Source organism: Hyla sarda, unplaced genomic scaffold, assembly GCF_029499605.1.
Source record: "Hyla sarda isolate aHylSar1 unplaced genomic scaffold, aHylSar1.hap1 scaffold_2895, whole genome shotgun sequence".
Taxonomy (NCBI): domain Eukaryota; kingdom Metazoa; phylum Chordata; class Amphibia; order Anura; family Hylidae; genus Hyla; species Hyla sarda.
In genome coordinates this window covers 1-13983 of record NW_026609603.1, presented here as the reverse complement: position 1 = coordinate 13983, position 13983 = coordinate 1, and the positions used below count along the sequence as shown (strand labels likewise).

Below are 13983 nucleotides of genomic sequence, written 5' to 3'. Positions count from 1 at the left end.
CCTGAGCAGAACCATCACCGCCATAGGTTGTCAAATAACCCGGATTTAACCCACACAGGTAAGTCCAATGGGGTGCAGGCATGTCCTCTATGCTTACAGCTTCCCGTGGGTGTTGGTTTGATACCGTTTGGGGACAGCCAAGGAGGCATCTGCAGGCAACAAAGGTAGGTGTGTGCTTGTGTGTGTGTTTCCTATGCAGATCCTAAGCCCAGTGTCACATGCAAGTAGGAGGAGTAAGAAGGGTTCCTGGCAAATCCGGGTTATGGATTGCATTTAAAAAGGCCCCGTGGGAGTGCAATGGGCCCCTGTCTTGCTGCTTAGCAATAATGGTATGGGTTTAGGTTCTGCTGTGTGTACTGGTGGTTGACTGCCCCCCAGCCCAGAGTGTGCATGGAAAATTGTCTGGCAGCCTCCCTGACAGCAAGCAGTGATAGTGCCCATGAAGGGGACCTTGTTGGGCCCGCCCCTTTCACGGTTATCGCTTCTCGGCCTTTTGGCTAAGATCAAGTGTAGTATCTGTTCTTATCAGTTTAATATCTGATACGTCCCCTATCTGGGGACCATATATTAAATGGATTTTTGAGAACGGGGGCCGATTTCGAAGCTTGCTTCCGTCGCCCTATGCATTGACCCGATATGGCAGTATCTTCGGGTACAGTGCACCACCCCCTTACAGGGTTAAAAAGAAAGATTCCTACTTTCATTGCTACCTGCTTGCTGGCTAGCCAGCTAGCCAGCCCTGTGGGCCTTGCTGCTGCAGCCAAAAAACAAAAGGTGGTGCTGCTGCTGCTGCTTCTGCTGCTTCTGCTTGTGTCTGGCCGCTGTTGGAGCGTCCAGGCACAGGACTTCTGCTGCTGCTGACTAAATGGCCTCCTTAATTGGATCATTTGAGTAGCCAGCACACCTGTGCAGGTAGGGCATGACATGATAGGCAGCTGCCTTGATAGCGGGTGGGTGCTGAATGTTCCTAATTGACAAAATAAGATTAATGCTTATGAAGAAATATAAAATCTCATCCCTTCCCCAATATCGCGCCACACCCCTACCCCTTAATTCCCTGGTTGAACTTGATGGACATATGTCTTTTTTCGACCGTACTAACTATGTAACTATGTAACATAACATGGGGGGGGGGGGGGGGGGTCTCCTGGCTGTTCACACAGGTGTGTCATTGCTGTACATTGACCATGCATTGCTTCTGTGGTATTGCAAAGGCAAAGACAAATGCTTCCAGCCATCCATTGCACTAATGGATTGGTCATCAGCTGGCTGTCTATGTCCCGCATCAATATAGACCAAAGTACAGAGGGTTAGGCTATGCTATTGTGCACCTACCTGATGCATCACAAGGTGCGAGGCCCTTGCTAAATTCTGTGCACAGACTTTGAGATCTATACTTTAGACTGTATCTAAACCTGCTCCAACATGGACTGACATTCTGGCCTACTTTCAGCCGATGCGACTTGTCTGTCGCTGAACAGTCGCTTTTTATGTATTCAGCACCTATGTATAATGTTGTAAAAATGCTCTAGAAGCTAAAGTCGCAGAAATGTCACACATATTTGGCCTGCAACTTTCTGTGCGACAAATTCAGACAGGAAAAATCAGTATAAATCCTTAGAAAATTATCCCCCAGTGTCTCCATCTGCTGGCGGTATTGAATAAGCATTGCTGCACTGATGGGGTATGCATTAGACGAAAAAAAAGAAGAAAAAGAAGAATAATACGCCCAGAAAAGAGGCGAAAAGGAGAAAAACGTAAAAAAACGTGAAAAAAAAGTAAGAGGAAGAGAAGGGAAAAAAAGGTGGAAATGGGTTTAAAAGTGATTTCGGCGGAGAATATATATATATATATATATATATATATATATATATATATACGCGCACACACACACATATATATAAACGTATTCTCCGTTGAGATATTGCAGCCGCTGCTGTGTCCAGGCCCAGGAGCCTTAGCACTGTGCTGTGATGTCACTCAATACCACTGACATCACTAGGTGTAAACAACATCTCTCCTTTGCTGTGTATGTGACTATGGAGCTGTTTGGTGATGTCGTCTATTATGGCCTTCATAGAAGCAACAGGAGATTGTTGCATCCATCTAGAACCCTCAGAACTACAGTGCTATGATGTCACTCACTTCCACAGGCCTTGCAGAGTGTAAACAACAACAACCCAGCTTTGTTGTGTATGTAACCATAGGGATTGTGATGTCACCTAGAACCTTCACAGCAGCGACAGCTTTATGAGGAGCATCAGCACTGCTCTGCCTGAGCAGAACCATCACCGCCATAGGTTGTCAAATAACCCGGATTTAACCCACACAGGTAAGTCCAATGGGGTGCAGGCATGTCCTCTATGCTTACAGCTTCCCGTGGGTGTTGGTTTGATACCGTTTGGGGACAGCCAAGGAGGCATCTGCAGGCAACAAAGGTAGGTGTGTGCTTGTGTGTGTGTTTCCTATGCAGATCCTAAGCCCAGTGTCACATGCAAGTAGGAGGAGTAAGAAGGGTTCCTGGCAAATCCGGGTTATGGATTGCATTTAAAAAGGCCCCGTGGGAGTGCAATGGGCCCCTGTCTTGCTGCTTAGCAATAATGGTATGGGTTTAGGTTCTGCTGTGTGTACTGGTGGTTGACTGCCCCCCAGCCCAGAGTGTGCATGGAAAATTGTCTGGCAGCCTCCCTGACAGCAAGCAGTGATAGTGCCCATGAAGGGGACCTTGTTGGGCCCGCCCCTTTCACGGTTATCGCTTCTCGGCCTTTTGGCTAAGATCAAGTGTAGTATCTGTTCTTATCAGTTTAATATCTGATACGTCCCCTATCTGGGGACCATATATTAAATGGATTTTTGAGAACGGGGGCCGATTTCGAAGCTTGCTTCCGTCGCCCTATGCATTGACCCGATATGGCAGTATCTTCGGGTACAGTGCACCACCCCCTTACAGGGTTAAAAAGAAAGATTCCTACTTTCATTGCTACCTGCTTGCTGGCTAGCCAGCTAGCCAGCCCTGTGGGCCTTGCTGCTGCAGCCAAAAAACAAAAGGTGGTGCTGCTGCTGCTGCTTCTGCTGCTTCTGCTTGTGTCTGGCCGCTGTTGGAGCGTCCAGGCACAGGACTTCTGCTGCTGCTGACTAAATGGCCTCCTTAATTGGATCATTTGAGTAGCCAGCACACCTGTGCAGGTAGGGCATGACATGATAGGCAGCTGCCTTGATAGCGGGTGGGTGCTGAATGTTCCTAATTGACAAAATAAGATTAATGCTTATGAAGAAATATAAAATCTCATCCCTTCCCCAATATCGCGCCACACCCCTACCCCTTAATTCCCTGGTTGAACTTGATGGACATATGTCTTTTTTCGACCGTACTAACTATGTAACTATGTAACATAACATGGGGGGGGGGGGGGGGGTCTCCTGGCTGTTCACACAGGTGTGTCATTGCTGTACATTGACCATGCATTGCTTCTGTGGTATTGCAAAGGCAAAGACAAATGCTTCCAGCCATCCATTGCACTAATGGATTGGTCATCAGCTGGCTGTCTATGTCCCGCATCAATATAGACCAAAGTACAGAGGGTTAGGCTATGCTATTGTGCACCTACCTGATGCATCAGAAGGTGCGAGGCCCTTGCTAAATTCTGTGCACAGACTTTGAGATCTATACTTTAGACTGTATCTAAACCTGCTCCAACATGGACTGACATTCTGGCCTACTTTCAGCCGATGCGACTTGTCTGTCGCTGAACAGTCGCTTTTTATGTATTCAGCACCTATGTATAATGTTGTAAAAATGCTCTAGAAGCTAAAGTCGCAGAAATGTCACACATATTTGGCCTGCAACTTTCTGTGCGACAAATTCAGACAGGAAAAATCAGTATAAATCCTTAGAAAATTATCCCCCAGTGTCTCCATCTGCTGGCGGTATTGAATAAGCATTGCTGCACTGATGGGGTATGCATTAGACGAAAAAAAAGAAGAAAAAGAAGAATAATACGCCCAGAAAAGAGGCGAAAAGGAGAAAAACGTAAAAAAACGTGAAAAAAAAGTAAGAGGAAGAGAAGGGAAAAAAAGGTGGAAATGGGTTTAAAAGTGATTTCGGCGGAGAAATATATATATATATATATATATATATATATATACGCGCACACACACACATATATATAAACGTATTCTCCGTTGAGATATTGCAGCCGCTGCTGTGTCCAGGCCCAGGAGCCTTAGCACTGTGCTGTGATGTCACTCAATACCACTGACATCACTAGGTGTAAACAACATCTCTCCTTTGCTGTGTATGTGACTATGGAGCTGTTTGGTGATGTCGTCTATTATGGCCTTCATAGAAGCAACAGGAGATTGTTGCATCCATCTAGAACCCTCAGAACTACAGTGCTATGATGTCACTCACTTCCACAGGCCTTGCAGAGTGTAAACAACAACAACCCAGCTTTGTTGTGTATGTAACCATAGGGATTTGTGATGTCACCTAGAACCTTCACAGCAGCGACAGCTTTATGAGGAGCATCAGCACTGCTCTGCCTGAGCAGAACCATCACCGCCATAGGTTGTCAAATAACCCGGATTTAACCCACACAGGTAAGTCCAATGGGGTGCAGGCATGTCCTCTATGCTTACAGCTTCCCGTGGGTGTTGGTTTGATACCGTTTGGGGACAGCCAAGGAGGCATCTGCAGGCAACAAAGGTAGGTGTGTGCTTGTGTGTGTGTTTCCTATGCAGATCCTAAGCCCAGTGTCACATGCAAGTAGGAGGAGTAAGAAGGGTTCCTGGCAAATCCGGGTTATGGATTGCATTTAAAAAGGCCCCGTGGGAGTGCAATGGGCCCCTGTCTTGCTGCTTAGCAATAATGGTATGGGTTTAGGTTCTGCTGTGTGTACTGGTGGTTGACTGCCCCCCAGCCCAGAGTGTGCATGGAAAATTGTCTGGCAGCCTCCCTGACAGCAAGCAGTGATAGTGCCCATGAAGGGGACCTTGTTGGGCCCGCCCCTTTCACGGTTATCGCTTCTCGGCCTTTTGGCTAAGATCAAGTGTAGTATCTGTTCTTATCAGTTTAATATCTGATACGTCCCCTATCTGGGGACCATATATTAAATGGATTTTTGAGAACGGGGGCCGATTTCGAAGCTTGCTTCCGTCGCCCTATGCATTGACCCGATATGGCAGTATCTTCGGGTACAGTGCACCACCCCCTTACAGGGTTAAAAAGAAAGATTCCTACTTTCATTGCTACCTGCTTGCTGGCTAGCCAGCTAGCCAGCCCTGTGGGCCTTGCTGCTGCAGCCAAAAAACAAAAGGTGGTGCTGCTGCTGCTGCTTCTGCTGCTTCTGCTTGTGTCTGGCCGCTGTTGGAGCGTCCAGGCACAGGACTTCTGCTGCTGCTGACTAAATGGCCTCCTTAATTGGATCATTTGAGTAGCCAGCACACCTGTGCAGGTAGGGCATGACATGATAGGCAGCTGCCTTGATAGCGGGTGGGTGCTGAATGTTCCTAATTGACAAAATAAGATTAATGCTTATGAAGAAATATAAAATCTCATCCCTTCCCCAATATCGCGCCACACCCCTACCCCTTAATTCCCTGGTTGAACTTGATGGACATATGTCTTTTTTCGACCGTACTAACTATGTAACTATGTAACATAACATGGGGGGGGGGGGGGGGGGGTCTCCTGGCTGTTCACACAGGTGTGTCATTGCTGTACATTGACCATGCATTGCTTCTGTGGTATTGCAAAGGCAAAGACAAATGCTTCCAGCCATCCATTGCACTAATGGATTGGTCATCAGCTGGCTGTCTATGTCCCGCATCAATATAGACCAAAGTACAGAGGGTTAGGCTATGCTATTGTGCACCTACCTGATGCATCAGAAGGTGCGAGGCCCTTGCTAAATTCTGTGCACAGACTTTGAGATCTATACTTTAGACTGTATCTAAACCTGCTCCAACATGGACTGACATTCTGGCCTACTTTCAGCCGATGCGACTTGTCTGTCGCTGAACAGTCGCTTTTTATGTATTCAGCACCTATGTATAATGTTGTAAAAATGCTCTAGAAGCTAAAGTCGCAGAAATGTCACACATATTTGGCCTGCAACTTTCTGTGCGACAAATTCAGACAGGAAAAATCAGTATAAATCCTTAGAAAATTATCCCCCAGTGTCTCCATCTGCTGGCGGTATTGAATAAGCATTGCTGCACTGATGGGGTATGCATTAGACGAAAAAAAAGAAGAAAAAGAAGAATAATACGCCCAGAAAAGAGGCGAAAAGGAGAAAAACGTAAAAAAACGTGAAAAAAAAGTAAGAGGAAGAGAAGGGAAAAAAAGGTGGAAATGGGTTTAAAAGTGATTTCGGCGGAGAAATATATATATATATATATATATATATATATATATATATACGCGCACACACACACATATATATAAACGTATTCTCCGTTGAGATATTGCAGCCGCTGCTGTGTCCAGGCCCAGGAGCCTTAGCACTGTGCTGTGATGTCACTCAATACCACTGACATCACTAGGTGTAAACAACATCTCTCCTTTGCTGTGTATGTGACTATGGAGCTGTTTGGTGATGTCGTCTATTATGGCCTTCATAGAAGCAACAGGAGATTGTTGCATCCATCTAGAACCCTCAGAACTACAGTGCTATGATGTCACTCACTTCCACAGGCCTTGCAGAGTGTAAACAACAACAACCCAGCTTTGTTGTGTATGTAACCATAGGGATTTGTGATGTCACCTAGAACCTTCACAGCAGCGACAGCTTTATGAGGAGCATCAGCACTGCTCTGCCTGAGCAGAACCATCACCGCCATAGGTTGTCAAATAACCCGGATTTAACCCACACAGGTAAGTCCAATGGGGTGCAGGCATGTCCTCTATGCTTACAGCTTCCCGTGGGTGTTGGTTTGATACCGTTTGGGGACAGCCAAGGAGGCATCTGCAGGCAACAAAGGTAGGTGTGTGCTTGTGTGTGTGTTTCCTATGCAGATCCTAAGCCCAGTGTCACATGCAAGTAGGAGGAGTAAGAAGGGTTCCTGGCAAATCCGGGTTATGGATTGCATTTAAAAAGGCCCCGTGGGAGTGCAATGGGCCCCTGTCTTGCTGCTTAGCAATAATGGTATGGGTTTAGGTTCTGCTGTGTGTACTGGTGGTTGACTGCCCCCCAGCCCAGAGTGTGCATGGAAAATTGTCTGGCAGCCTCCCTGACAGCAAGCAGTGATAGTGCCCATGAAGGGGACCTTGTTGGGCCCGCCCCTTTCACGGTTATCGCTTCTCGGCCTTTTGGCTAAGATCAAGTGTAGTATCTGTTCTTATCAGTTTAATATCTGATACGTCCCCTATCTGGGGACCATATATTAAATGGATTTTTGAGAACGGGGGCCGATTTCGAAGCTTGCTTCCGTCGCCCTATGCATTGACCCGATATGGCAGTATCTTCGGGTACAGTGCACCACCCCCTTACAGGGTTAAAAAGAAAGATTCCTACTTTCATTGCTACCTGCTTGCTGGCTAGCCAGCTAGCCAGCCCTGTGGGCCTTGCTGCTGCAGCCAAAAAACAAAAGGTGGTGCTGCTGCTGCTGCTTCTGCTGCTTCTGCTTGTGTCTGGCCGCTGTTGGAGCGTCCAGGCACAGGACTTCTGCTGCTGCTGACTAAATGGCCTCCTTAATTGGATCATTTGAGTAGCCAGCACACCTGTGCAGGTAGGGCATGACATGATAGGCAGCTGCCTTGATAGCGGGTGGGTGCTGAATGTTCCTAATTGACAAAATAAGATTAATGCTTATGAAGAAATATAAAATCTCATCCCTTCCCCAATATCGCGCCACACCCCTACCCCTTAATTCCCTGGTTGAACTTGATGGACATATGTCTTTTTTCGACCGTACTAACTATGTAACTATGTAACATAACATGGGGGGGGGGGGGGGGTCTCCTGGCTGTTCACACAGGTGTGTCATTGCTGTACATTGACCATGCATTGCTTCTGTGGTATTGCAAAGGCAAAGACAAATGCTTCCAGCCATCCATTGCACTAATGGATTGGTCATCAGCTGGCTGTCTATGTCCCGCATCAATATAGACCAAAGTACAGAGGGTTAGGCTATGCTATTGTGCACCTACCTGATGCATCAGAAGGTGCGAGGCCCTTGCTAAATTCTGTGCACAGACTTTGAGATCTATACTTTAGACTGTATCTAAACCTGCTCCAACATGGACTGACATTCTGGCCTACTTTCAGCCGATGCGACTTGTCTGTCGCTGAACAGTCGCTTTTTATGTATTCAGCACCTATGTATAATGTTGTAAAAATGCTCTAGAAGCTAAAGTCGCAGAAATGTCACACATATTTGGCCTGCAACTTTCTGTGCGACAAATTCAGACAGGAAAAATCAGTATAAATCCTTAGAAAATTATCCCCCAGTGTCTCCATCTGCTGGCGGTATTGAATAAGCATTGCTGCACTGATGGGGTATGCATTAGACGAAAAAAAAGAAGAAAAAGAAGAATAATACGCCCAGAAAAGAGGCGAAAAGGAGAAAAACGTAAAAAAACGTGAAAAAAAAGTAAGAGGAAGAGAAGGGAAAAAAAGGTGGAAATGGGTTTAAAAGTGATTTCGGCGGAGAAATATATATATATATATATATATATATATATATATATATATATACGCGCACACACACACACATATATATAAACGTATTCTCCGTTGAGATATTGCAGCCGCTGCTGTGTCCAGGCCAGGAGCCTTAGCACTGTGCTGTGATGTCACTCAATACCACTGACATCACTAGGTGTAAACAACATCTCTCCTTTGCTGTGTATGTGACTATGGAGCTGTTTGGTGATGTCGTCTATTATGGCCTTCATAGAAGCAACAGGAGATTGTTGCATCCATCTAGAACCCTCAGAACTACAGTGCTATGATGTCACTCACTTCCACAGGCCTTGCAGAGTGTAAACAACAACAACCCAGCTTTGTTGTGTATGTAACCATAGGGATTTGTGATGTCACCTAGAACCTTCACAGCAGCGACAGCTTTATGAGGAGCATCAGCACTGCTCTGCCTGAGCAGAACCATCACCGCCATAGGTTGTCAAATAACCCGGATTTAACCCACACAGGTAAGTCCAATGGGGTGCAGGCATGTCCTCTATGCTTACAGCTTCCCGTGGGTGTTGGTTTGATACCGTTTGGGGACAGCCAAGGAGGCATCTGCAGGCAACAAAGGTAGGTGTGTGCTTGTGTGTGTGTTTCCTATGCAGATCCTAAGCCCAGTGTCACATGCAAGTAGGAGGAGTAAGAAGGGTTCCTGGCAAATCCGGGTTATGGATTGCATTTAAAAAGGCCCCGTGGGAGTGCAATGGGCCCCTGTCTTGCTGCTTAGCAATAATGGTATGGGTTTAGGTTCTGCTGTGTGTACTGGTGGTTGACTGCCCCCCCAGCCCAGAGTGTGCATGGAAAATTGTCTGGCAGCCTCCCTGACAGCAAGCAGTGATAGTGCCCATGAAGGGGACCTTGTTGGGCCCGCCCCTTTCACGGTTATCGCTTCTCGGCCTTTTGGCTAAGATCAAGTGTAGTATCTGTTCTTATCAGTTTAATATCTGATACGTCCCCTATCTGGGGACCATATATTAAATGGATTTTTGAGAACGGGGGCCGATTTCGAAGCTTGCTTCCGTCGCCCTATGCATTGACCCGATATGGCAGTATCTTCGGGTACAGTGCACCACCCCCTTACAGGGTTAAAAAGAAAGATTCCTACTTTCATTGCTACCTGCTTGCTGGCTAGCCAGCTAGCCAGCCCTGTGGGCCTTGCTGCTGCAGCCAAAAAACAAAAGGTGGTGCTGCTGCTGCTGCTTCTGCTGCTTCTGCTTGTGTCTGGCCGCTGTTGGAGCGTCCAGGCACAGGACTTCTGCTGCTGCTGACTAAATGGCCTCCTTAATTGGATCATTTGAGTAGCCAGCACACCTGTGCAGGTAGGGCATGACATGATAGGGCAGCTGCCTTGATAGCGGGTGGGTGCTGAATGTTCCTAATTGACAAAATAAGATTAATGCTTATGAAGAAATATAAAATCTCATCCCTTCCCCAATATCGCGCCACACCCCTACCCCTTAATTCCCTGGTTGAACTTGATGGACATATGTCTTTTTTCGACCGTACTAACTATGTAACTATGTAACATAACATGGGGGGGGGGGGGGGGGGGTCTCCTGGCTGTTCACACAGGTGTGTCATTGCTGTACATTGACCATGCATTGCTTCTGTGGTATTGCAAAGGCAAAGGACAAATGCTTCCAGCCATCCATTGCACTAATGGATTGGTCATCAGCTGGCTGTCTATGTCCCGCATCAATATAGACCAAAGTACAGAGGGTTAGGCTATGCTATTGTGCACCTACCTGATGCATCAGAAGGTGCGAGGCCCTTGCTAAATTCTGTGCACAGACTTTGAGATCTATACTTTAGACTGTATCTAAACCTGCTCCAACATGGACTGACATTCTGGCCTACTTTCAGCCGATGCGACTTGTCTGTCGCTGAACAGTCGCTTTTTATGTATTCAGCACCTATGTATAATGTTGTAAAAATGCTCTAGAAGCTAAAGTCGCAGAAATGTCACACATATTTGGGCCTGCAACTTTCTGTGCGACAAATTCAGACAGGAAAAATCAGTATAAATCCTTAGAAAATTATCCCCCAGTGTCTCCATCTGCTGGCGGTATTGAATAAGCATTGCTGCACTGATGGGGTATGCATTAGACGAAAAAAAAGAAGAAAAAGAAGAATAATACGCCCAGAAAAGAGGCGAAAAGGAGAAAAACGTAAAAAAACGTGAAAAAAAAGTAAGAGGAAGAGAAGGGAAAAAAAGGTGGAAATGGGTTTAAAAGTGATTTCGGCGGAGAAATATATATATATATATATATATATATATATATATATATATACGCGCACACACACACACATATATATAAACGTATTCTCCGTTGAGATATTGCAGCCGCTGCTGTGTCCAGGCCCAGGAGCCTTAGCACTGTGCTGTGATGTCACTCAATACCACTGACATCACTAGGTGTAAACAACATCTCTCCTTTGCTGTGTATGTGACTATGGAGCTGTTTGGTGATGTCGTCTATTATGGCCTTCATAGAAGCAACAGGAGATTGTTGCATCCATCTAGAACCCTCAGAACTACAGTGCTATGATGTCACTCACTTCCACAGGCCTTGCAGAGTGTAAACAACAACAACCCAGCTTTGTTGTGTATGTAACCATAGGGATTTGTGATGTCACCTAGAACCTTCACAGCAGCGACAGCTTTATGAGGAGCATCAGCACTGCTCTGCCTGAGCAGAACCATCACCGCCATAGGTTGTCAAATAACCCGGATTTAACCCACACAGGTAAGTCCAATGGGGTGCAGGCATGTCCTCTATGCTTACAGCTTCCCGTGGGTGTTGGTTTGATACCGTTTGGGGACAGCCAAGGAGGCATCTGCAGGCAACAAAGGTAGGTGTGTGCTTGTGTGTGTGTTTCCTATGCAGATCCTAAGCCCAGTGTCACATGCAAGTAGGAGGAGTAAGAAGGGTTCCTGGCAAATCCGGGTTATGGATTGCATTTAAAAAGGCCCCGTGGGAGTGCAATGGGCCCCTGTCTTGCTGCTTAGCAATAATGGTATGGGTTTTTAGGTTCTGCTGTGTGTACTGGTGGTTGACTGCCCCCCAGCCCAGAGTGTGCATGGAAAATTGTCTGGCAGCCTCCCTGACAGCAAGCAGTGATAGTGCCCATGAAGGGGACCTTGTTGGGCCCGCCCCTTTCACGGTTATCGCTTCTCGGCCTTTTGGCTAAGATCAAGTGTAGTATCTGTTCTTATCAGTTTAATATCTGATACGTCCCCTATCTGGGGACCATATATTAAATGGATTTTTGAGAACGGGGGCCGATTTCGAAGCTTGCTTCCGTCGCCCTATGCATTGACCCGATATGGCAGTATCTTCGGGTACAGTGCACCACCCCCTTACAGGGTTAAAAAGAAAGATTCCTACTTTCATTGCTACCTGCTTGCTGGCTAGCCAGCTAGCCAGCCCTGTGGGCCTTGCTGCTGCAGCCAAAAACAAAAGGTGGTGCTGCTGCTGCTGCTTCTGCTGCTTCTGCTTGTGTCTGGCCGCTGTTGGAGCGTCCAGGCACAGGACTTCTGCTGCTGCTGACTAAATGGCCTCCTTAATTGGATCATTTGAGTAGCCAGCACACCTGTGCAGGTAGGGCATGACATGATAGGCAGCTGCCTTGATAGCGGGTGGGTGCTGAATGTTCCTAATTGACAAAATAAGATTAATGCTTATGAAGAAATATAAAATCTCATCCCTTCCCCAATATCGCGCCACACCCCTACCCCTTAATTCCCCTGGTTGAACTTGATGGACATATGTCTTTTTTCGACCGTACTAACTATGTAACTATGTAACATAACATGGGGGGGGGGGGGGGGGGGTCTCCTGGCTGTTCACACAGGTGTGTCATTGCTGTACATTGACCATGCATTGCTTCTGTGGTATTGCAAAGGCAAAGACAAATGCTTCCAGCCATCCATTGCACTAATGGATTGGTCATCAGCTGGCTGTCTATGTCCCGCATCAATATAGACCAAAGTACAGAGGGTTAGGCTATGCTATTGTGCACCTACCTGATGCATCAGAAGGTGCGAGGCCCTTGCTAAATTCTGTGCACAGACTTTGAGATCTATACTTTAGACTGTATCTAAACCTGCTCCAACATGGACTGACATTCTGGCCTACTTTCAGCCGATGCGACTTGTCTGTCGCTGAACAGTCGCTTTTTATGTATTCAGCACCTATGTATAATGTTGTAAAAATGCTCTAGAAGCTAAAGTCGCAGAAATGTCACACATATTTGGCCTGCAACTTTCTGTGCGACAAATTCAGACAGGAAAAAATCAGTATAAATCCTTAGAAAATTATCCCCCAGTGTCTCCATCTGCTGGCGGTATTGAATAAGCATTGCTGCACTGATGGGGTATGCATTAGACGAAAAAAAAAGAAGAAAAAGAAGAATAATACGCCCAGAAAAGAGGCGAAAAGGAGAAAAACGTAAAAAAACGTGAAAAAAAAAGTAAGAGGAAGAGAAGGGAAAAAAAGGTGGAAATGGGTTTAAAAGTGATTTCGGCGGAGAAATATATATATATATATATATATATATATATATATACGCGCACACACACACATATATATAAACGTATTCTCCGTTGAGATATTGCAGCCGCTGCTGTGTCCAGGCCCAGGAGCCTTAGCACTGTGCTGTGATGTCACTCAATACCACTGACATCACTAGGTGTAAACAACATCTCTCCTTTGCTGTGTATGTGACTATGGAGCTGTTTGGTGATGTCGTCTATTATGGCCTTCATAGAAGCAACAGGAGATTGTTGCATCCATCTAGAACCCTCAGAACTACAGTGCTATGATGTCACTCACTTCCACAGGCCTTGCAGAGTGTAAACAACAACAACCCAGCTTTGTTGTGTATGTAACCATAGGGATTTGTGATGTCACCTAGAACCTTCACAGCAGCGACAGCTTTATGAGGAGCATCAGCACTGCTCTGCCTGAGCAGAACCATCACCGCCATAGGTTGTCAAATAACCCGGATTTAACCCACACAGGTAAGTCCAATGGGGTGCAGGCATGTCCTCTATGCTTACAGCTTCCCGTGGGTGTTGGTTTGATACCGTTTGGGGACAGCCAAGGAGGCATCTGCAGGCAACAAAGGTAGGTGTGTGCTTGTGTGTGTGTTTCCTATGCAGATCCTAAGCCCAGTGTCACATGCAAGTAGGAGGAGTAAGAAGGGTTCCTGGCAAATCCGGGTTATGGATTGCATTTAAAAAGGCCCCGTGGGAGTGCAATGGGCCCCTGTCTTGCTGCTTAGCAATAATGGT

At 46.3% G+C, this 13983-nt stretch overlaps 6 non-coding genes across 6 annotated transcripts; all 6 read left to right on the top strand.

The window, feature by feature from the left end:
• The first annotated feature begins 477 nt into the window (after positions 1 to 477).
• On the top strand, positions 478 to 668 carry LOC130326991 (U2 spliceosomal RNA). The gene has a single exon (XR_008871506.1). It is a non-coding gene; the product is annotated as a U2 spliceosomal RNA (small nuclear RNA).
• Positions 669 to 2751: 2083 nt separating this feature from the next.
• On the top strand, positions 2752 to 2942 carry LOC130327002 (U2 spliceosomal RNA). The gene has a single exon (XR_008871516.1). It is a non-coding gene; the product is annotated as a U2 spliceosomal RNA (small nuclear RNA).
• A 2076-nt stretch (positions 2943 to 5018) lies between these two features.
• On the top strand, positions 5019 to 5209 carry LOC130327001 (U2 spliceosomal RNA). Its single transcript, XR_008871515.1, has one exon. It is a non-coding gene; the product is annotated as a U2 spliceosomal RNA (small nuclear RNA).
• Positions 5210 to 7293: 2084 nt separating this feature from the next.
• Positions 7294 to 7484, top strand: LOC130327000 (U2 spliceosomal RNA). The gene has a single exon (XR_008871514.1). It is a non-coding gene; the product is annotated as a U2 spliceosomal RNA (small nuclear RNA).
• A 2087-nt stretch (positions 7485 to 9571) lies between these two features.
• LOC130326998 (U2 spliceosomal RNA) lies at positions 9572 to 9762 on the top strand. Its single transcript, XR_008871513.1, has one exon. It is a non-coding gene; the product is annotated as a U2 spliceosomal RNA (small nuclear RNA).
• A 2093-nt stretch (positions 9763 to 11855) lies between these two features.
• Positions 11856 to 12046, top strand: LOC130326990 (U2 spliceosomal RNA). The gene has a single exon (XR_008871505.1). It is a non-coding gene; the product is annotated as a U2 spliceosomal RNA (small nuclear RNA).
• Positions 12047 to 13983: the final 1937 nt, after the last annotated feature.